General features: G+C 40.2%; 1 non-coding gene across 1 annotated transcript; it reads right to left on the bottom strand.

Moving 5' to 3' along the window:
• Nucleotides 1–3564: 3564 nt before the first annotated feature.
• Nucleotides 3565–3638, bottom strand: Trnat-ugu. Its single transcript has one exon. It is a non-coding gene; the product is annotated as a tRNA-Thr (tRNA).
• Nucleotides 3639–24397: the final 20759 nt, after the last annotated feature.

The following is a 24397-nucleotide window of genomic DNA, read 5'->3' as shown; positions in this document are numbered from 1 at the left end:
CTTCACAATGATATCCACCGTGTTATGCATAGAGTAAACCAGCTGATTCGGTCTTACTAGATATGTTGGAGGGTTCATACCTGAACCCGTAGTTGTAGCCTTCATAAAATGTTTCGATTTCATACATCATCCGTCTGTGCAATTAAATGAAAGACAGTTTATTTTTGCTATACGTGTTTTGCTTCTTTTATTTATGAAACATCTTCAATGGATTGCAATACATGTTGGTCTTTATATACTCTAGAATATAAATGCATTTCTTAGTAGCTAAAAGTATGTTACTAGGTTACGTATTCTCGTGTTATACTCTCGTTTTTCAGGTTAGAAACAACTTTTGCACCACAAGTTTCGTGAGATTAAACTATCGTCTGGTGTCATTTACGATTTCTAGTGCTGCTGGTCTACGTGTGTCGTCCTGAGGATGTGTTTACTTTGTCTCCGTACTCCATGTGGTCGACTTGCGGCGTTTCTCACCTACATTTTTTGTAACACTTAACCTTTACTTTTCACTGGGCGTGGAACGTGTGTGTGTTTACAATGCGTAGCATTCCTAACGGTCGCAGTGTGTTTGTCCTTGGTCTTTTGTTTTGTTATATGTGTGGTTTCACATTTGTTCAATTGTTTTGTGTATGTGTGTGTGTGTGTGTGTGTGTGTGTGTGTGTGTGTGTTTGCATGTTACTGCATTATTCTTTGTCTGCTGAAGTAACTTCCTATCGGATATCTAACCAGGTTTGCGAATTAATCGAAAATTTCATGATAGGTCGGACACACCATGCTATCGTGGATGGATAATCCTTTGACACTACGATATTATCTAGACTAAATGACTATAATAGAACATTAATGCTCATAAAGATTAAGGACTCTGAGGATTCTCGTAACTGCTATCTCAAACATTCGCATATGACGCAGTTATGTATGATAAAATGAGAAGCATATTTACGTATGGGCTTACTAGGCTGCAGGTTAAGTGCACCACAAAGGGATCCACTCTACAAAAACTAAAAAAAAGCCTCTGTTTTCATGTTGCAGAACAGGAAATTTACTATTGAAATGACGTAGACATAATTATATTGTATGTGATTATTAGGCTGTTTCGAAGGGAAACTGACGTGAATTCAGCAATCACTTCTCAAACTTTGCATGAGATTCCCAATCGTGCTAGATCAAACGCATGGCATAACTGGCAAAACCACAGCATCTTTAATAGAATAGTAGGCAGTTTGATGTAAGTTCTTTTTAGCTTCAAGCTGCCTTCTTCCATACCTAGTTTCATCAAAAGTATCACTGAAATATTTTTGCTACTAATTGTATTACAGCCGATTTGGGGTAACTTCAAAAATTTGTCAGATGATATAAAACTGTGTCTTCTATACGTGTCCATGTAGCACAAATCTTGCAGTTGCGAGGTGACGAATGATAATGTAAAATAAAGGTAGTGTTATTATTGTAAGATGACTTTTTCAAGTTTTTACGTATAATCTACTATTATGGACCACAATTTGTATTAATGGATAAGAAATAAAAGAATAATATAAAATCAGAAATGCTAAACTAATATTTTAATTTTTTTTAGTCTCATGAATCCATTAAACCATAAATTTTATGGAAAAATTTCATACAACTGAAGGAATATTGAAGGCTGTGTTATATGCTTTTAATTGAAAAGTTTCTCTGAAGCGCTATTTTTGTGGGGTAATAACCACAAAATTTCTACCGGCAGCTACAACATCACAGCCTAATAAAGCCCTAATGAAAATCACCACCGGTAAGTATTGCAGTAACCTCGACAAACTATCTGCCTAATGTTGAGGCTAGCAACTAAAGTTTTGTTCCCACGTTTTATATCTCAGTTGAGCCAAAATGCAGTAGCAGACATAAGGTGCCATTAGGTGGAGTGGGGTACGAACTACATTTACGGATTTACCTGTCGTGATAAACTGCGTCAATTGAAACAAATTGTGATCTGATTACCTGTTGTAATAAATGATGCAGGGATCACATTCGAGCCTGCTCGCCAAATGTAATATTTATTAATTACTATTAAATTTATATTCAGATATTGTTTACAGTCATAGAGGAATATCTGTGAAAACTGTGGTATCCCTAACCCGTCAGCCCATAAACTTTCGTTAATATAGTGAAAAATAAATAGAGATAATTAAGATGGTGGTTTTAATGTTTGAGTACAACGCACAGAACGCTAATACAATTACGTGAAACGGTCAGGAAAGTCCATATTTCCGATAATGTTCAACTAAGACGTTACACTGATAAAAATTCAGTTACATCATCAAACCATTGACCCTTCTGCTCTGTCGTGTTGCTCTAGGTTCGTGTTAATAATACAAAGTCTTTATATGTGATGACCTCTTCCAGGAAAAAACTGTGTACATTTTGTATTTCAATCTGTTCGCCTTAGGCGTCCAGGCAGTTTTTTCTGTTCGGGTGTCTAGGTATGAGGGACTAGTTTTGTACATATTTTATGTGCTTGAAAATATTTGCGAGAATATCTAAATCACTTGATATAGAGGCGTTGCTCAATTGTGTTTCATGGCAGTACAACGCTGACGAACTACAGCAGCACATCCATACTTAAGACTGCCAGCTCACAAGATACTGCTCAGACCTGTTGTTGACAGCTGTTATTTCAAACTGCCATCGTAATCGCTGGACTGGCTTCGCTTGTACCCCAGGAATAAAACCAGTCTCGGAAATGTTTGGATGGATGGTCCACATAATTAAAACATCATTTATTATCAACGTTTAGGTAACATTTTAGTATCTGGAAAGAACCGAATCATTTCGTTTATCATCGGCTTCGCGGCAGATGACCGACTAGCGAAGCGGTTCGCGCTAAAGTGTTTAGTAGTGTTATGACAGACTGAACTGTTGGACTGAAAGGATTACAGTACGCGCGCCGGCCGGACTTGCCGAGCGGTTCTAGGCGCTACAGTCTGGAATTGCGCGACCGCTACGGTCGCAGGTTCGAATCCTGCCTCGGGCATGGATGTGTGTGGTGTCCTCAGGTTAGTTAGGTTTAAGTAGTTCTAAGTTCTAGGGGACTGATGACCTCTGAAGTTAAGTCTCATAGTGCTCAGGGCCATTTGAACCATTTGAACAGTACGCGCCTACTATCGTGACTCTGTGATAAATACATAATATACACTGAAGAGCCATTGAAACTGGCACACCTGCCTAATGTAGTGTGGGGCTCCCGGAAGCACGCAGAAGCGCTGCAACACAACGTGACATGGACACGACTAATGACTGAAGTAGTGCTGGAGGGAACCTACACCATGATTCCTGCAGAGCTGTCCATAAATCCGTAAGAGTATGAATGAATGGAGATTTCTTCTGAGCAGCAGATATACTCAATAATGTTTATGTCTGCGGAGTCTGGTAGCCAGCGGAAGTGTTTAAACTCAGAAAAGTATAAGGAGACAGTAACTGTTCTCGAAAGAACAGATACTGTTGATGACCGTGGAGCTTTTCTCTGGAATAAATGATGATTAACTGAAACCCTCAGCTGCCGATAGGTGTTGTGGACAGCTGAAAATGTGTGCCCCGACCGGGACTCGAACCCGGGATCTCCTGCTTACATGGCAGACGCTCTATCCATCTGAGCCACCGAGGACGCAGATGGATAACGCGACTGCAGGGTCTTATCCCTTACACGCTTCCCGTGAGACCCACATTCTCAAATGTCCACAATTCTACATATGTAATGTACTTTATAGATATTTGCCCATCCACTCATTACTCGCGCACACTTTGGCGATTCCCGTAAGAGATTGGGCAACCTGTGCGCATTCGCACAGACGAAGGTCAATGGCTGGGTAGCCTTTAACTATATATATGGAGACAGTGACTGTTCTAGAAAGAACAGATACTGTTGATGACCGTGCAGCTTTTCCCTGGAATAAATGATGATTAACTGAAACCTGCAGCTGCCGACAGGTGTTGTTGATTTACCTCGATGTGGACAGCAGAAAATGTGTGCCCCGACCGGGACTCGAACCCGGGATCTCTTGCTTACATGGCAGACGCTCTATCCATCTCAGCCACCGAGGACACAGATGGATAACGCGACTGCAGGGACTTATCCCTTGCACGCTTCCCGTGAGACTTCAATCCCAACTGTCCGCAATTCTACATGTGTAATGTACTTTATAGATATTTGCCCATCCACTACCCAGCCATTGGACCTTCGTCTGTGCGAATGCCCACAGGTTGCCCAAACTCTTACCGGAATCGCCAAAGTGTGCGCGAGTAATGAGTAGATGGGCAAATATCTATAAAGTACATTACATATGTAGAATTGTGGACAGTTGGGAATGTAAGTCTCACTGAAAGCGTGCAAGGGATAAGTCCCCGCAGTCGCGCTATCCATCTGTGTTCTCGGTGGCTCAGATGGATCGAGCGTCTGCCATGTAAGCAGGAGACCCCGGGTTCGAGTCCAGGTCGGAGCACACATTTTCAGTTGTCCACATCGAGGTAAATCAACAACACCTTTCGGCAGATGAGGGTTTCAGTTAATCATCATTTACTCAGAAAAATGTTCCGGGAGCCATACCTTTTCAGAGCCTCCACCAGCATGATCAACCCCCTGCTGACATGCAGGGTCCATTAAGTAATGAGGTTGTCTCCATATCCATTCCCGTCCATCCACTCCATATAATTTGAAACGAGACTTTTTTGCAGGATCTGTTTCTGGCCACAGCGATGTCGGAGATTTAATGTTCTGCCGGATTTCTGATACTCAAATGATCAGTATCGTAGATACTGTAATGGTCGTACGGGAAAACCCCCACTTCGTCGCTACCTCGGAGATGCTGTGTCAATCGCTCGTGCTTGATAACCAGCCATCGTAGCAGCAGTACCCCACCTGCGGTCTTATATAAGCATTGCCGACCGCAGCGCCATATTCGGCGTACTTACATATCTCTGTATTTGAATAGACATGGCTATACCAGTCTGTTTGGCGCTTCAGTGTATAGTCTTGTTATTCTTACCGCTCAATTTGAGTGAGCCGTTTTCAATTTTGCCTGATTTTACCGTTTGCATTATAAAAATATATGGCACCCTTATAATTATTATTTTAGGAAGAGAGAGCCTTACACTCTTATTATTTCCATGCGGCGTCAGTCCATTCTTGTCACCTATGTGCTGTGATGACAACTTCACTCGAAGTCCCCAGGTAGGTGGATATTTTTAGTGATTCTGTATTTCGCATTGACTTCTTAGACCTGCTGCTAATCCAGTACAATTTGAGACAGGTATGTGCCATCCCTGGCACTGCACAGTACAGAATGGCAAACGTACTCACTCTGACAATAGGCATGCTTCATATCCAGTCGTGATGTGCATTTACACGTTTGCGAGGACCGCTGTAATATGATGTGACAGATCCATCAATGGAATTGGGTCAGATTCGATTCCAGCATCGAAAACTGTAAACACGGAGAATTTAACCATATAAGCTAATGAGATATATACATCAGTAAGATAAAGACACTGCAAAAACTCAATTCCAGAATTTCATTATGGAAGGTCAGTGTTATGTCCTGCATCAGGAACAGTGGCATTAATAGGACAGTTTCGCGATTATTGAGTTATTGACAATGCAACAGAAGTTGTTGTATGGTTCTCTTTTCGAAGACTGGTTTGATGAAGCACTGAATAGTCATCCGTTCTTTTTATGATCGTTATTAATTCTCATTGTAACTAACTATATTAACAGCTATTTAGACATTATAAGCGAGTCAAGTTCCATTGAATCGATATATTACATAACACTAACGAAGGCCAGTTGCAGCAGTGGCCCAACGTTGATCCAACGTATGTCATATCTGCAACCCAAAAGACATTTATGGAATCTCAAAAGACGTTTATGGAATCTGACTCAGGTTGCGAAAACAAGTCAATACACGATATTGAACTTGCATGAGAGAAAGATGGATAAAACAGGGGAAGATGGAATTTCTGAGAATCTCATTCATCGCTTCCAGAAAACTTTTGAAATGAATTTCGAAAGCCTCCAAGGCCTATATGATGTTTGGGAAATAAAATAGAGAAATTGACAGATTAGACATTAACATTTGAGCTGGAACACAAAGTTTGTGTTGATAGCTGAACTCGTTAAGAATAGTAACAAAGGTTTAAGGTTCCCGTCTTGATGGCTCCAAGGCTCGAAACCATAAGCAGATAGTCACAGAACTCTGCTGACTACATTTGATCCCTCGTTCGATCGACTCGGACCCTGCTTTCAATGTAACGCTGGGGTTTAAGAAGAAGAAACAAATATTCAGAACAGTAACTGATTTTTCCTATATTTATCAGCGAGATAAGTGCAAATACTTCACGAATTACGGCTTCCCAACATCTTAAAGGTATCTGATAGCCTTTTTGTGCAGTTTACATCATTTACTCACTTGCTGTTGCCGGAGCGGTTACATAAGTCTGTCACTTTCTTTAGTGTCCTCCATTTGAAAAAAAGCATCTCAACGAGTTAGAATTTTAAGCAGTAACCATATCTTCTTCCATTGTTTCCTTCTGACCGTAACTCTCACATTAGACACTGAAAATGAGGAGATGCTGACGGGACGCTGTATCATCCTGCATCTAGGTGTCATCGTGTGTGTGCGGTGCATGCGTTTCTGTGTTGGCGCCTGATCACGACGCCGTCAGCGCTTTTCGACCTTCGAGCCTCACTTTTCGTGATATTATTTCCTTAACAGGTCTCATGAGGTGACCAGAAAATGATCCAAACTGTCTCATCGAAACCTGCTTTTCGGCCACTCATTAAACCCACTTTATAATATTTCGTATTTCAGCTTGCCGTTTACATACAATAAAATCCAGGAAACTGGCACTTCCTTACCGGACGTTTGCAATGAAGTGATAGTCTTCTCTGGTTGCTATAACGCGCATATGGGAAGTACCGTATGGGAAGTACGATCGTTTTTATTTTCGGCGCTGTGCTCACTGAAGAATGTTGAAAGGTGGCTACACTGAGCCACAGCGCCAGAGATTGCGCCAAAGAGTATTATTCAGCCGCCTCCACTGGCAGTTCTTGTCGAGAAGTCGTGGAGAGTGCTTATCGAGATGTGGTAGTAGTGATTCGGTGTTGAGATGTTGTAGTAGGGAGTGCTTGTTCCATGTTTTATGCAGTTGTTTGATGGGCTAGACAGCAGATGTTGTTCGAATGGAGATATTGTAATGATCAGAGTTCTTTTCGTCAATATACACTCCTGGAAATGGAAAAAAGAACACATTGACACCGGTGTGTCAGACCCACCATACTTGCTCCGGACACTGCGAGAGGGCTGTACAAGCAATGATCACACGCACGGCACAGCGGACACACCAGGAACCGCGGTGTTGGCCGTCGAATGGCGCTAGCTGCGCAGCATTTGTGCACCGCCGCCGTCAGTGTCAGCCAGTTTGCCGTGCCATACGGAGCTCCATCGCAGTCTTTAACACTGGTAGCATGCCGCGACAGCGTGGACGTGAACCGTATGTGCAGTTGACGGACTTTGAGCGAGGGCGTATAGTGGGCATGCGGGAGGCCGGGTGGACGTTCCGCCGAATTGCTCAACACGTGGGGCGTGAGGTTTCCACAGTACATCGATGTTGTCGCCAGTGGTCGGCGGAAGGTGCACGTGCCCGTCGACCTGGGACCGGACTGCAGCGACGCACGGATGCACGCCAAGGCCGTAGGATCCTACGCAGTGCCGTAGGGGACCGCACCACCACTTCCCAGCAAATTAGGGACACTGTTGCTCCTGGGGTATCGGCGAGGACCATTCGCAACCGTCTCCATGAAGCTGGGCTACGGTCCCGCACACCGTTAGGCCGTCTTCCGCTCACGCCCCAACATCGTGCAGCCCGCCTCCAGTGGTGTCGCGACAGGCGTGAATGGAGGGACGAATGGAGACGTGTCGTCTTCAGCGATGAGAGTCGCTTCTGCCTTGGTGCCAATGATGGTCGTATGCGTGTTTGGCGCCGTGCAGGTGAGCGCCACAATCAGGACTGCATACGACCGAGGCACACAGGGCCAACACCCGGCATCATGGTGTGGGGAGCGATCTCCTACACTGGCCGTACACCACTGGTGATCGTCGAGGGGACACTGAATAGTGCACGGTACATCCAAACCGTCATCGAACCCATCGTTCTACCATTCCTAGACCGGCAAGGGAACTTGCTGTTCCTACAGGACAATGCACGTCCGCATGTATCCCGTGCCACCAAACGTGCTCTAGAAGGTGTAAGTCAACTACCCTGGCCAGCAAGATCTCCGGATCTGTCCCCCATTGAGCATGTTTGGGACTGGATGAAGCGTCGTCTCACGCGGTCTGCACGTCCAGCACGAACGCTGGTCCAACTGAGGCGCCAGGTGGAAATGGCATGGCAAGCCGTTCCACAGGACTACATCCAGCATCTCTATGATCGTCTCCATGGGAGAATAGCAGCCTGCATTGCTGCGAAAGGTGGATATACACTGTACTAGTGCCGACATTGTGCATGCTCTGTTGCCTGTGTCTATGTGCCTGTGGTTCTGTCAGTGTGGTCATGTGATGTATCTGACCCCAGGAATGTGTCAATAAAGTTTCCCCTTCCTGGGACAATGAATTCACGGTGTTCTTATTTCAATTTCCAGGAGTGTATATGAAGGTAAAAAAAAATCCTTTTCTTTTTATTATTTCAATGTCTTAAATAATGCGTCATTACAGGTTCAGTCAACAAAGCATCTGGCTTGTGTTCTTGTATTACAGTGTAATTCTGGTTTTCTTGCCCAATTATAGTGTTTCTATTTTTTTAAATTACTTCAGTATAAATTGTATTTAAAATTTCTTGTCTTATTGAATAAGAACCGTGCCAGATGTGTACGTTGAATCAGACTTCCACACACAGAACAATTACACTTGTGTTTTGGATTCGTAGGTTTTATAGTTGCTGGGGACTTCATTAATTAATTGTGTTAACGGAAATTTTCTTTCATCCTTTGTTGTTGTTCTATGCAGTCAGATTGCGTACTAAAACTAGTCAGGGCCAACCGTTTACGAGACTTCGTAATCAGACATACACCGACCAAAAATTAAAAAAATATTTGCATTAAATTTATAATTAAGCCTTCATGCACGTGGCGACCGCTGCTTCTGATCGTCCCTTGGAATTCTTCTGATTGTTAAAATAGTAGACAGTAGTATTGCTGTAGTAATTTGTAGTTTAGTAATTGTAGTTTATATTGCATGTGTAGATTTGGTAATTGTCATTCTTCTAATGGTATTTTGCAAAATTTAATTTTTGATGTCTTGTATACTCGTTTGACAATTTTGTGCAATTACGAAGATTTCAATTGTTCATTAATCGCGTTTGTCGGGAAGCATTTCGTGTGAATGGTATTGTTGGAGATAAAGAGTCATTGTGTGTAATTTTCGTACAGTGACGAATTTTGTATGTTTTGTAAAGGATTACGCGGTCAATGAAACAGGAAGAAATGATGAATAGTCAGAATAACGAAATTGTTGACATGGCGAACTCGCCAACACAGGAGAACAGGATGATGAATAATGAAGTTGAAAACAATTTAATAAGTAGGGAAAATAGTCCGGAAACAGTTCAAAATTTTTCACAATCGAAAAATTTTCAGATTACGTGGTTAACGACAGAAGAAATGGAGCAGTTGATCAGTGCTGCATTAAATTTGGGATCACAAATAGGAACAATTGAAACCAAGATGAAAGCAATGACAACACGGTTAGACTCACGAATAGAGACATGTTTCAAAAACATGAAAGATGAATCAAAGAAAGAAATTAGAGAAGAAGTACAACCGATTTTGAATGCTCACAATAATAGTTTAATTTCATCAGAAATTAGACAAGAGGAACAGGACAGAGAACAGGAAGAAAAAGATCGCGTGATAGTACAAACATTTTCAGAGCTAAATTTAAAACGTGCACACGATAAGGAAGGAATACTTGAAGGAATCGAGGAATCCGTACCGGATGACAGAATAAATAACCTAACACAACAGTATGAACAGTTAACTACTAAATGTGACAATACCGAAACCCGAGTCGCGACACTTACGGAAGACGTAAATAAACAGAAAGAACAATTAGGTGACTTATCGGAAAGAGTGGAGGAGATTTCAGATAAACTGACAAGTCTAAGTTTAAATGGGGACAGAGATTAGGATGATACAGTTGCATTGCCATTTGCAGAAACCGAAGAGTACCAGAACATAAATAAGCATGTTGAAAATCAGGGAAAATTTTATGAACGCGTTAAAAGGGAATTTGAGACATTACAAAAGCAAGTCAAACAAATGGAAGGTGAAATCGTAGGAAAAGACAGCAGAAGAAATTTAGAATCACAAATAGCAGAGGGGTTTGAAGAAAGTAATTTGTTTCATTTACGGGATGCAACAAGAGAGCGCCAGGCGCGCGAACTTGACAATAATCGACATTGGGACTGGGACAGACGCGGTAGGTCCTTGTCGCCACGAGGCGAAAACTTTGACTATAAACACTTTTTGACTGTTCGGAAATTTAAGATCTTTCGCAATTCTAAGAATAACATACATCCATGTTCATGGTTAGATCAATTTATGTACGCACTTCCACCAAATTGGCCACTAAGTCACAAACTGGAATTTATGTGTGGATATTTAGAAAACGAACCGGCGACGCGCATGCGTGCACTTATTAGAGATTGTAATAATCTAAATGATTTTCATCATGCATTTCTGTCGGCATATTGGTCCGAAAACACGCAAGACAGAGTCAAACATAGTCTTATTATGCAGCGTAATTTTAAACAGTCTGAGTTCCGCACGCCGGCAGAATACTTTGAAGACATGATTCGAAAGAATCAGTTCCTTTCCAACCCTTATAGCCCGACTGAATTAATTCGCATTTGTTTAACTAAGCTGCCACAATCCATAAGACAAATTGCTTTAGCCGGAAGATGTAAAGACGACATTGAGACTTTTAAGACTTTGCTACAAGAACTCGAGAATGACAACGACGACGGGACTTCTTGCAATTTTTTCAGTAACAGTAATTACAATAGATTTTCAGAGAAAAGGGATAGAGATCGGAACGGGCGTTATATGGGTAATTTTGAGAATGACAGACGTAACAGACAGGACAATAGATACCAGCCTTATGACAATAACAGACGTTCTAACAGAAATTACACAAACAATTATAATAACGGTAATTCGTACCGGAATGATCAATCATACGGAAACAGTAATCGGTATCATCAAGACAGAAATTATTCATACAGTAATAGAAATTCTTACTACAGAAATAACCAGGGTAGTAGGTCTAACAGTAATTTCAGAAGTGACAGTCGAAATTACACAAGAAGTAGTCATGCAGACAGACAGGAAAATAGAAATTTTAATAACAGACACAACCAAGAATTTGTATCTAACAGACAGGAGGGACCTAATTGGCATCCTCCACGTGACAGAACTTCAGAGAGACAAGTGCAAATAGTAGAAATTGATCCGCAAAGTGACGCGAATAATCAAATACGTGACAAGCAATCGACAATGACTTGTAGCTTCGGCTTCTGGCGGCAATATAGACGGTTCAGAAAGTAATGACACTACGAATTTACACTACGTATGCCTGGAAGACATGAGAGACATTTTGCTAGACGAAAAGGAAAATAATGTAGACGCATTTTTAACATCCTGTTATTGTGGGTAAGAATAAGTTCACTGCAGTTTTAGATTCTGGGAGCCCATTGAATGTCATTAGTGAATCAGTTTTTCGTATATGTGTAAGAACTATTGCTTGTCCTGTGTTACCTGTTTCTAAAACTACAATTCGAGGAGCGATTTCTGGAAAAAGTGTGGAAGTCAAACAACAGACCAACTTAAATTTCATTTGTCAAGCATACGAATTTTCTGCGAATTTTATTATTGTTCCATTACTCAGTACACAAATTATATTACGTATGGAGTTTCTTAACACACATAAGGCAAGTTTGAACTTTAAAGAAGGATGTGTGAATTTGACTGTTGCCGGAATGCCGAAATGTTTGAAATTTTTCGAGTGTTTAACAAGATCTGAATCAGATACAAAATGTTTAAGGTTTCTTACTTCTGATGTTTTCGTTGAGCATTATGACGACAGTGTGCTTATTCATGACAACGACAATAGATACAGAGACGCGATGGATGATATAATTAATAGTGAAGAATTGATTAATGAAAAGGTTAATAAAGCTGAAGTACCAGATGACATTGCAAGAGGAGAACTGCATCAAATGTTGACTTCACATGCTACAGTATTTAGTCATCACACAGGAACTATACAAGGCTTACAATATTTATTTAAAGTAAAAGAACACACACCATTTCGGGGGAAAACGTTTGCTATTCCTCTGACTTACAGAGACAAGGTTAAGAGTGAACTTCAATACATGTTAGATCAAGGCATTATTGAGCCAGCAGTCAGTCCTTATACGAGCCCATTACACGTCGTTCTTAAAAAGGATGGGTCAATTCGTTTGGTTCTGGATTCCAGACAGATAAACAATATCATCATTCCTGAAACTGACCGTCCACAAAATTTAGATGAACTTCTTCAACATTTCCATGGAATTAAAGTTTTATCCACGATTGATATGCGCGCAAGCTTTTGGCAAATAGAACTCCACCCTGATTGTAGAAAATACACTGCCTTTTTAGCCTTTGGTAACTGTTACCAGTTTCGGAAATTACCGTTTGGACTTACTGTATCTTCAGCAGCATTCATTCGTAGTTTAAACGAAATTTTACCTGTTTATCTTCGTGACAATATTACTTCTTATGTTGACGATATTCTTATTGCTAAACATTCTTGGAGTGAACACAGCAAAATTTGGGATTCATTATTACGTATCTTTGCAAGAGTTGGCATTACTGTGAACTTGGAAAAATCTGAATTTGGTCGTTCTCAGGTGAAATTTCTTGGTCACATTATTTCTACAGAAGGTATTCTTCCTGATCCAGAGAAAGTAGACGCTATTCGTAAATATGCTGTTCCTACCACAAAACGTGATGTTCGTAGTTTCCTTGGTGTCTGTAATTTTCTTAGACGCTTTGTTAGATTGGGCAATTTGGCCACACCTCGTTTATGTGAACTATTTGGAAAGAATTATAATTGGTGTTGGGATGAGGAAGCTCAATCAGAATTTGAACAACTTCGTGATGCTTTAGTTGCTGCTCCACTTCTTTCACATCCGGATTTATCTAACGATTTTTGTTTGGCGACGGACTCATCATACAAAGGCCTAGGTGCACATTTATTTCAAGAGATAGAAGAAAACGGCGTTGTAGTACAGAAAACTATTGCATTTGGAAGTCGTGTTCTCTCTAAATCAGAAAAGAATTATTCGATTACGGAACTTGAAGCTTTGGCTGTTGTATGGGCTTTCACAAAATTTCGGACATTTTTGTTTGGCAGACATACTAAGGTTTACACCGGTCACCGAGCTCTGGAATTTCTTATGTCAACAAAATTAACTCATGGAAGATTCTCACGATGTGCGCTGTACCTACAGGAATTTGATTTTAGTATTGTTTACATACAGGGTTCTTCAAATATTGTTGCTGATGCTTTATCACGTGCACCTGTGGGTTTGAAATAAAGTGCTGAGGAGGACTGCATAGAAAACAATTATTGTTTGATGTATATTCAAGGTGTTGCGTTTGAGAATTTTATTTCGTTTTCGCTCCTGGACATCGCTAAGAAGCAAAATAAGGATCCAATCTGGAAGGACATTAAGGAGAAGTGGAGGAGAAAGGAAAGCGTAGCGATTAGACAGTATTATTTAGTTCGCAATGATATTCTTTTTAAACGAAAATCGGTCGACAACTCTGTTTGGTTAGTTTGTATTCCTGATGAGTGGGTTAATAAACTGATTTGGTATACGCATATCAGTTATGCACACTTTGGTCCCAGAAAATACTTTCGTAAAATACGAGAAAATTGCTACTTCAGTAATATGGAAAAACGCATTCGATCTGTTCTTGCCAAATGCAAATTATGTCAAAAGGCTAAGCCGCCAACAATTTCTCACAGAGCACCGTTGTTTCCTATCATTCCAGCGAAATTAAAGGTCATGGCTGCAGTCGATTTGTTCGGTCCAGTGGTTCGTTCTACTAATGGTTTTGCGTACATTTTCGTAGCAGTAGAACTGACATCAAAATATGTGTGTTTCACACCTTTACGCAAAGCAACAGTTCGTTCAGTATCTAACGCTTTTATCAAACATTTTCTTAAAGAAGTTGGTCACGTTGATAAAGTTATATGAGATAATGGATCACACGTTCGTTCTAAAATTTGGCTTCGTACTCTACGGCGTCGTAAGATTAAACTAATTTTCATTTCACTTTTTCACCCTCAATCTAACGCTTCAGAGGTATGAATGAAGGAAATCAATAAATTGTCTCGACTTTATTGTCATCAGAATCACAGAACTTGGGATTAGTATCTTCATATTTTTCAAAACATTCTGAATGAACTCCCTAATGATTCAACTTCTTTACCGCCTATATTGATATTAAAAAATAAAGCACCGACAAATCGCATTTCTGAAATAGTTCCTTTTCCACCTACACGGAAACTGCGGCATTCTGAAGTTGTCAACCTGGCTCTACGAAATATTGCATCTGCGGCTGCTAGAAGAGAGAAATCAGCTAAACGTCCTGGTCGTTTAAAAACTTTTTCAGTTGGTCAAAATGTATTAATTAAGTCTCACCGTTTGTCGCACAAAGGAAAAGGCTTGTGTCGCAAATTTTTTCTGCTTTTAACGGTCCATATAGAGTTCGCAAAATTATTCATGATAACACTGTCGAAGTAGAAACTCTTAAATCTCGGCGCTCTAATGCAGTCCATCATATATCGAACGTTAAAATTTTTGTGGAATGACATACTTTCGAGAAACCAACAGTTATACGTAAACATGCAGAGAACACAAGGATACCGCGCTGTGTTTTGGCGGCGGCACATACTCAAAGCAACAGTCAAGTCTGCGCGTCGCACAAGGCAGTCGTTGACCGCAAACAATCACTTCCCACGTCACGCGCCTACAGCTGATCGAGCGCTCAGTGCGAATGCACTGACAGCCGTAAACAAATACACAGTCTAATTTCTCCGATTAAATTCAGTATAAAGCTATAGTGACTTGATGAATTATGTTATTAACGTTCAGTATTTTTCAGGATACGGTTCTATAAAATATTTAAGAACTTCAGGTAAATTCTGTGCGTGTCCGACGTTAAGACGACTTGCTATCGAGAAAATTTCAGGTAGAATGTAATTTCGAAGAAGAAACTAATAAACTAAAAAGGTAACTATTATTTGAGTTTATTTCCGCTTAGGTACGTACTTGAAACGTAATTTGCTGCTCGCGATTACGTGATTCATACTTTGTGCTAAATTTCATGTTCTATGAATTGACTTGGGAAGCGACGTGCTTGCGTACATTAACTGATTTTGACAATGATTGATTAATGAACAGGGTTGTTACTTATGTATATTATGCATCGCTTGGCTGCTATGCTTTTTCACTGATATCACATTTTCTTTTATTATGTGTCTGCTGTGCTTATTTATTTAAATTATAATTGTCACCTGATTAATTGTGCTGATATGGTTATGTATGTAAGTTATACTTTGTGATTTATCTGCTTGCGCCTTCATGTTTACTTATTAAGATTACATATGAACATTTATTTGTCTATGCTGATATGATGCTAATAATCTGTTTATTATGTAAGATACATATTTGCTGCTTTGCGTATGGATTACATATTTACACATTTCTGTTTTGTTGTCATAACTACTCTTTAAATGCTGATATACAGTGTACTAACATGGAGTTTGGGTCACACCATGGTATTAATTACAGATTGTTTGCTTGGCAGAGCCTCGTTGTAGGAATTGTGCTGCATCCACTTGTTGGCATTCTGTTCTCCACTGGTATATTTACTCGCTATTGCATGTTTTGCTTACGCTCAGTCCTTTATATTTTAAGATAAGAAAATGAAGTGCAGTAATTCGACGAACGACATTAGTACAAGAAACTTCATAGAAGTCACATGAGCTGGAGGTTTTATGGAAGCTGTATAAATTTATGCTAATAGGAAGGAAGCTAACGACATGACATACCAACACTAGGGTTAGACCATTGACAGTTATTACACTACATTCTTCGTGAGCAATTGAAATAGGATGTGACACTTGACACAAAAAATACTCCACATGTTTGCTTCTGCCATGATTCTTGAAGTCGTGTACACTCTGTGAAATATTACGATTTATTCACTCAAAGTCTTATGTGATCTTTCATACTACATACACGTACTTACTTACTGAGAGTTATTCAAACTAAAGGCTGTTAGAAGTCATGTATGCATTTCTTTTGTTTAATGATGGACAAGGTAATCAAAATGTATCTTGTAATTCATAATGAGTAGAAGATTTGGGTCAGATGGATTACACAGAGGTTGTGTGTGGACTCTGTGTATTCGGATTGCATGGGATGATGAATTGAAGTTTGCACTAGGATCTTATCTGTACTTGTTCGAGGAGACTGACTAGAGGAAAGAGTTGTTATGGAAGTGAAATGATATTGGTAATAAGGTTTATATGTATCGGCGTATTGAAGAGGTATTATTGAGGTATTGAGATTATGTGAAGTTGATGATTATTGGAGTTTTGGTGGACAAGAGGTAAGGTAAATGATATTGATGATAAGATTTATATGTATCGACGTAAGAGGTATTATTGAAGTATTGAGACTATGTGATGCTTATGATTATTGGAGTTTTGGTGGGTGAGAGGTAAAGTAAGTGAGGTGTATATTTTTTTGTTGGTCTATATGGAACAAGGAGGATGAAGATGGCAGACTAGAACACTCAAGTAGAAGGAAGATTGTCTACACACACACTTTGTTAAATCACTAAGCAGTATATACTTGTTTTTTTAGAGAAGAAGCATTTGCATATCTTGACTCACTGGCAGTTGTTCAGCAACCGTACATTTGATTTGGCTTGGCAAACATTGGTCTTGACATGATGCCTATGACGTTGACTAACTATTATTGACTGTTATACACTGTGCCACTACTACTTGATACACAAGTTGAACATCAAATTTTGACAGAATTGCGTTTACACAGTTAACACTATTCAACTACACAGTAGCACTTAATGTGGATGATAGATGAGTGAGTGTGTTTTGTGTGTTTTCCCTTCCTAATCCCAAATAATTGGTACCGACCTATCTCCTAAATATTATTTTACTTGTTTGTTGTGGCTTGCACTGACACCCATAAATATTATAGGTTTATTGATATTTGTGTATTTGTAATAGTTATTATGACTATTATCTGAAACCATTTGTGTGTTTATTATAATTTGCGTGTTTAGTGTAAGAGCATTGATAATAATTTTGTAAAAGCAATTGTGTGTGCATTCAAACTGTTGTTCAGACCTGCACCTGTTCAACATTACTGGGTGCCACAGATGGAACTGCTTCTACTGAAATGTTGTCACTTGTTGCTGTCTGCACCTGTTCAACATTGCTGGGTGCCACTGATGGAACTTCTACTGAAATGATGTCACTTGTTGGTGTCTGCACCGGGTCAACATTACTGGGTGCCACTGATGGAACTGCTTCTACTGAAATGAAGTCACTTGTTGGTGTCTGCACCTGTTCAACAATGCTGGTTGCACTGATGGACTTCTTCTACTGAAAAGATGTCACCTGTTGGTGTCTGCACTTGCTCAACATTGCTGGGTGCCACTGATGGACTGCTTCTACTGAGATAATGTCACTTGTTGGTGTCTGCACCTGTTCAACAATGCTGGGTGCCACTGATGGAACTGATTCTACTGACATAATGCAACTTGTTGGCGTCTGCACCTGTTCAACATTGCTGGGTGCTACTAATGGAACTGCTTCTGCTGAATTATGTCACTTGTTGGTGTCTGCACCTGCTCAACATTATTGCGTGCCACTGAAGGACTGCTTCTACTGAAATGATGTCACTTGTTGGTGTCTACACCTGTTCAACATTGCTAGGTGCCACTAATGGAGCTGTTTCTGCTGAATGATGTCACTTGTTGCTGTCTGCACCTTTTCAACATTGCTGGGTGCCACTGATGGAACTGATTCTACTGAAATAATGTCACTTGTTGGTGTCTGCACCTGTTCAACAATGCTGGGTGCCACTGATGGACTGCTTCTACTGAGATAATGTCACTTGTTGGTGTCGGCACCTGTTCAACAATGCTGCGTGCCACTGATGGAACTGATTCTACTGACATAATGTCTCTTGTTGGTGTCTGCACCTGCTCAACATTGCTGGGTGCCACTGATGGAACTGCTTCTACTGAGGTAATGTCACTTGTTGGTGTCTGCACCTGCTCAACATTGCTGGGTGCCACTAATGGAACTGCTTCTGCTGAATAATGTCACTTGTTGGTGTCTGCACCTGCTCAACATTGCTGGGTGCCACTGATGGAACTGCTTCTACTGAGATAATGTCACTTGTTGGTGTCTGCAACTGCTCAACATTACTGGGTGCCACTGATGGACTGCTTCTACTGAAATGATGTCACTTGTTGGTGTCTGCACCTACTCAACATTGCTGGGTGCCACTGATGGAACTGATTCTACTGAAATAATGTCACTTGTTGGTGTCTGCACCTGTTCAACATTGCTGGGTGCCACTAATGGAACTGCTTCTACTTAAATAATGTCACTTGTCGGTGTCTGCACCTGTTCAACATTACTGAGTGCCACTGATGGAACTGCTTCTACTGAAATGATGTCACTTGTTGGTGTCTGCACCTGTTCAACATAGCTGGGTGCCACTGATGGACTGCTTCTACTGAAATGATGTCACTTGTTGGTGTCTGCACTTGTTCAACATTGCTGGGTACCACCAATGGAACTGCTTCTACTGAAATAATGTCACTTGTTGGTGTCTGCACCTGTTCAACATTGCTGGGTGCCACTAATGGAACTGCTTCTGCTGAATGATGTTACTTGTTGCTGTCTGCACTTGTTCAACATTGCTGGGTGCCACTAATGGAAATGTTTCTACTGAAATAGTGTCACTTGTTGGTGTCTGCACTAGTTCAACATTGCTGGGTGCCTCTAATGGAACTGCTTCTACTGAAATAATGTCACTTGTCGGTGTCTGCACCTGTTCAACATTACTGGGTGCCACTGATGGAACTGCTTCTACTGAAATGATATCACTTGTTGGTGTCTGCACCTGTTCAACATAGCTGGGTGCCACTGATGGACTGCTTCTACTGAAATGATGTCACTTGTTGGTGTCTGCACCGGTTCAACATTACTGGGTGCCACTGATGGCCTGCATCTATTGAAATAATGTCACTTGTTGGTGTCTGCACCTGTTCAACATTGCTGGGTGCCACTAATGGAACAGCTTCTGCTGAAAGATGTCACTTGTTGGTGTCTGCACCTGTTCAACATTGCTGGGTGCCACTGATGGAACTGCTTCTACTAAAATGATGTCACTTGTTGGTATTTGCACCTGTTGACCATTGCTGGGTGCTACTGCTGGAACTATCAACTACTTGTTTTTTTGAATCATTGAAAGCATTCTATGTGAACATTTGTATAAACTGATATTTTGTGTATTGTGTAAACTATTATGTAAAGTCACATGTATGAAAGAATTTGTATTGCTTACTGTGTTTTATCTATTAGTTTATTGAAAGGTCGGTGCAAAGCCAAAATTTTATCTAATTATGTGATATCTACGTATTAATATTATCTTTTGTTTTTGTCTGTATTTTTGTGGACAAATTTGGTGGTATTTTCACTACCAATGCTGGCAAAAATACCATCAAATTCTGGCCCGTGGAGGAAGGGCATATGAAAGGTGGCTACACTGAGCCACAGCGCCAGGGATTGCGCCAAAGAGTATTAATCAGCCGCCTCCACTGGCAGTTCTTGTCGAGAAGTCGTGGAGAGTGCTTATCGAGATGTGTTAGTAGTGATTCGGTGTTGAGATGTTGTAGTAGGGAGTGCTTGTTCCATGTTTTATGCAGTTGTTTGATGGGCTAGACAGCAGATGTTGTTCGAATGGAGATATTGTAATGATCAGAGTGCTTTTCGTCAATACATATGAAGGTAAAAAAATTCCTTTTCTTTTTATTATTTCAATGTCTTAAATAATGCGTCATTACAGGTTCAGTCAACAAAGCATCTGGGTTGTGTTCTTGTATTACAGTGTAATTCTGGTTTTCTTGCGTAATTATAGTATTTCAATTTTTTTAATTACTTCAGTACAAATGGTATTTAAAATTTCTTGTCTTATTGAAGAAGAACCGTGCCAGATGTGTACGTTGAATCACACTTCCACACACAGAACAATTACACATGTCTTTTGGATTCGTAGGTTTTATAGTTGCTGGGGACTTAATTAATTAATTGTGTTAACGGAAATTTCCTCTCATTCTTTGTAGTTGTTCTATGCAGTCAGATTGCGTACTAAAACTAGTCAGGGTCAACCGTTTACGAGACTTCGTAATCGGACATACAACTACTAAGAAATTAAAAACTATTTGCATTGCATACATTAATATAATGTGGCCGCACAAGTGACGCTAAAACTTGTGAATGTTTCTTTAGTTTTTACGGAGAGATTCAACAGACGTTAACTGAACGCATCCACAGAAAAACGCGTCAAGATTAGATGAGCGTTTAGACAGAAAACACATGACCTTCGAAACGACAAAACATTCGGTACAATAATCTATGCAACCACTTACGGCAAGGAAACAGAAGAAATATTCATGGACAATTTACGAGTAGCAGTGCTACATTTGATTATCATCTATCTCCGACGCAAAAGATAGAAACTAAAATTGGATATAAAAGAGGTTGTGTATTATGTGAAAGGAGATAAGAAGTACTGCCTACGAGTCAGTACTGTTTAGAAGAAGTTCCGTTTTGTCCGCTCTGAATGAGAACTGTGCAGGTGGAATAATGGAGTTTTAGCGAAGGAAGAAGCGACCGGAAATAACAGCTACGTTAAATGTGAGTGTATATTTTATCTTTTTCCTTTAGGCAGACAAAAGTCATACGCTGTCAGAGGCACCGTTTTGCTTGCTTTCGCTTTACAGGCTGTCAGCGATACTGAATCATATTAACTTGTAGCTTCTCCGAAAATGTATTATTCACTTCAAGAAACTGCATAAAATAGTAAGAGAACAAAATTTATTGCTATGAAATATGTTTGAAACAGAATAGGTGCAATCTTGTGTTACAAGATCGAAGGAGAATATTTCTAGGTATAGTAAATTTTGTGCATTCAGTCAAATTTTGAAAGATAAATGAGATGCTAGAGGAAGATTTTTTTTTTTTGAGGGAAAGAGCGTACTAAAAAGGTTATGCTCCCAGCGTCTGCACTTACACATACATGATATAGCCTGTGTTTAGTGTGAATGTTTCATAGATACCTGCGTTACATGTTTCTGGTAAAATCTTTGGATGAAGAAGTCATTTCCCCATCTACATTACTGACCGCACCAAAAAGTTTTCTAGTCAATATTAGCCGCATCTGGAATTCAGCCAACAACTAAGTTCAGATACTTTAGATTCTACCTTATATGACCAAAAGCACTTTAGTCTTTAGTCCAAGAACTTTTCCGTCACTAGTACATATTTTGCAGAACACTGACATAGAAAATAATTATGAACAGGCGACTAAAGTTTTCATTCTTCCGAAATCACAATAGTTATAACTTTCAGTCACTAATAAACTGCCCGTTTTCCTCTCATCGGTGTCAAAATCTGTTTATATAAGCGAGGAACGCTTCAGTGTATAACAATATCAGGGTAGACTCATTACTCATTTCGGCTTGTTTTGAGAAAACAAATATAGATTGGCCTGCAGCTCATCCGGCAGTGAGTTTTCGTCTTCAATTTTATGTTTATGGTACACAAAACACATATGGTCGTATGAATTTATCAGTGTTTCACAGTGTTCAAATGATGACATAATATAAAATTGACGACGATATTTTGGAAATCTTACATATATCCTTACCAATTAGCACAGAGTATTTTGAATTTCTCTACGAATATTTAGTTATCATTCTGTTGCCTTCATTCGGCGGTACAGTGCTCGCATCGAAATCCAAAGGATGCTCTGAAAAGAAAGGGGCATATTACACTGCACGAGAATTGATTCTTGTACATCAGGCACTTACTAGCGCAGAAACCCTAGGAAAGTGAAACCTCCACGGCACATTAAATCTGTGTGTCAGACCGAGACTCGAACTCGGTACACAAACTTTATCTATCGGGAAGTTTCATATCAGCGCACAGTCCATTGCACTTTCTGCAATTCATAATCGTTTTTCCAGTCAAAATCGGCATCGGCACCAAAATATTTACATACGGATGTTATTATCAACTGAAGGGCAATGAAAAAGAAACAAAAAATATTTGCACGTGCGGCAACTTAGTGCTGCTTGGTACTGGCCGCAACACAGCCAACAGGCGATCTTTTTGCCCTCGAGTAAGTTCCCACAATTCAGAGCCATACGTCGTAATACTTTCAACAGCGGAATGATACGTAAATCTTCAGGCCTTTGTGGCCGTTGGCACTCAATTTAAAATCTTTTGGATTGATAAGCTGTGTGATCAATCAACAGTAGGTAACACAAGATCCTGAAGAAGATCTCAGTAGAGGTATCGAAGCGTCGGTTGCCTGAAGAAAATTGACATGGCCTGACAACCCAGAAGATTTTGACTCCAGTGGAACCGCAGATAGCATGTTTTCTTTTGTATGTTAATTTGCTGTTCTGGAAGTTAACATTTAGTTTATTTTATGGCTCACTTGAGGAGGTAAATTTTATTGTTTATATCACCAATACATCTACCGGTTGACGACAGTGTCATTCCTAATTATCTGAAGTTGCGACACGTTTCATTAATATCTGCACCCGCTTGCAGGGTAAATCCGGGAGAGATGGCACGCATTTTCAAAATCACGTACGTGAAGTCCTATGGAGCACTTTCAGTAAATTGCTTTTCTTACTTTTTTGTTTAGCTCAACACTTCAGTCTTCTACGGTATACAGTTTTTTTGATATTTTCAGTGTAACATTTGAAAATAATATTTGACCATGGAAACATCGTATTGCGGCATCTATCCCTTGTGTTACGGATGGTAGGCCGCATACTTACAGATACTTATAAATACGTTGTGGGGTGAAGAAAAATCAGTATAGTTATTTTTTATTTTAAATTATGCTTTCTTTATATATTTGAGTAGGTCACTGGGTCCTGTAACAAGGCTACTTATTGATAGTTGGAAATATTACAATTAAGTTTTCAGTAATTCTGGGTACTCCTTACACATATCCAGAAATACTTTGATTCTTTTGTGTCGTCATCATGTATTCTGGCAACAGCCTCCTTCTACCTTTTTGGAGCCCAAAACCATGAGGTTTGCCCCCTTGTTTTCTTTTGTATAACGCAGGCATTTGTATTAGGCCTAGAATAAATCACATAGAACTAATACCGAATGGTATTAAAATTTCGTTAGGGAACTCTTCACAATTGCATTACTCACCCGACTGTGGCGCTACCGTGACCAAACTGCGAACTATGGCTCAGTATATAGGTTGGTGCAATGCGATCAGACGTCACTTCACCCTCAGACTGTGAAGTGTAAACATTAACTGACGAAAGTATATTATTCTTTAGCGAAACAAGGCTCACTGTCCTCCTACAGAGATTGTTGATATGATTTTAATTTTAGGTGAAAAAATGGTTCAAATGGCTCTGAGCACTATGGGACTTAACATCTGAGGCCATCAGTCCTCTAGAACTTAGAACTACTTAAACCTAACTAACTTAAGGACATCACACACATCCATGCCCGAGGCAGGATTCGAACCTGCTACCGTAGCGGTCGCGCGGTTCCAGACTGAAGCGCCTAGAACCGCTTGGCCACACCGGCCCGCTTTTTAGGTGAATGACATAACAATTACGCTGCAGCTGTGCAATTGAATGCCGACCGTTTCCCAAACAGGCGACATCCAAGGGAAAACATTATTCGAAATTGCGCTCAACGAGCTCGAAATGGATACGTGCACCGTCCACCTCGTCATCGCGAATACAATGAAAATGACGCTGTTACCCATACCGTTCTCGCCTGTGTTCAACTGGATCCCGAAATCAGTAGTCGTCCTATTCAGAGACAAACAGGAATACCAAAATCAACTGTTTCGAGGATTTTGAAGGCACGTAAATATCATGTGTATCATATCATACAGACACCGGCATTAACGCCGAAAGATACGCAAATACGCGTGCATTTC

Source organism: Schistocerca americana, chromosome 6 (assembly GCF_021461395.2).
Source record: "Schistocerca americana isolate TAMUIC-IGC-003095 chromosome 6, iqSchAmer2.1, whole genome shotgun sequence".
Classification (NCBI taxonomy): domain Eukaryota; kingdom Metazoa; phylum Arthropoda; class Insecta; order Orthoptera; family Acrididae; genus Schistocerca; species Schistocerca americana.
This window is presented reverse-complemented; position numbering and strand designations above follow the sequence as displayed.